This window comes from Garra rufa, chromosome 10, assembly GCF_049309525.1.
Source record: "Garra rufa chromosome 10, GarRuf1.0, whole genome shotgun sequence".
Lineage (NCBI taxonomy): Eukaryota > Metazoa > Chordata > Actinopteri > Cypriniformes > Cyprinidae > Garra > Garra rufa.
In genome coordinates this window covers 9,403,346-9,404,385 of record NC_133370.1, presented here as the reverse complement: position 1 = coordinate 9,404,385, position 1,040 = coordinate 9,403,346, and positions in this window count along the sequence as shown.

Here is a 1,040-nt window from a genome sequence, read left to right as displayed (position 1 = left end):
AGTTCCTTTCCTCTCCATTGGCTCGTCGTCATTGTTATTAGTGCTTCATTGTTCATTTTAGTTGCATCTGCTGTAATATACTGCTCTTATAAGAATCGTAAGAAAGGTAAGTCTTTCTTATTTCAAATATGTTATTAACAAAAAATGATTTTTGGAATTAAAAATGGTTGTGTGATATGAGGCACCAGTTATAATTTTACAAAAGTTTTTTACCAAAACAGTAAGATTTCTAATGTTTTCTTTAAAGAAGTCTCTTCTGCTCACCAAACCTGCATTTATTTGATCTAAAGTACAGAAAATAAAACTGCAACATTTTCAAATATTTTTACTATTTAAAATGACTGTTTTCTTTTTGAATACATTTTAAAATGTATTTTTTTTCCTGTGATTTCAAAGCTGAATCACATGATCCTTCAAAATGTATTGTAATATTCTTATTTGCTGCTCAAAAGAACATTTAATTTTATTATCATCATTGTTGAAAATGGCTGAGATTTTTTTCAGATTTCTTTGATGAATAAAAAGTTTAAAAGAACAGCATTTATCTGAAATAGAAATATTTTGTTATTTTGTTCAACATTATAAATGTTGAATCCTTGCTAAATAAAAATAAATATTTCCTATAATTTTTTTATATAATTATACTGATTTCAAAGTTTTAAATGGTATAGTGTATAACATTTTATTTCTGATAAATGCTGATCTTTCTATTAAAAGAATCCTGAAAAAAATACTCAACCAATTAAATATTGATAATAATAATAATAATAATAATAATAATAATAATAATAATAAATGTTTCTTGAACAGCAAATCACCATATTAATGATTTCTAAAGGATCATATGACACTCAAGACTGGAGTAATGATGCTCAAAATTAAGTTTGATCACAGAAATAAATTACATCTTAAAATATTTTCAAATAGAAAGCAGTTATTTTAAAAAGTAAAAATATTTCACAATAATACTGCTTTTGCTGTATTTTAGATCAAATAAATGCAGCTTGTGAGCAAAAGAGACTTCTTTAAAAAACATTTAA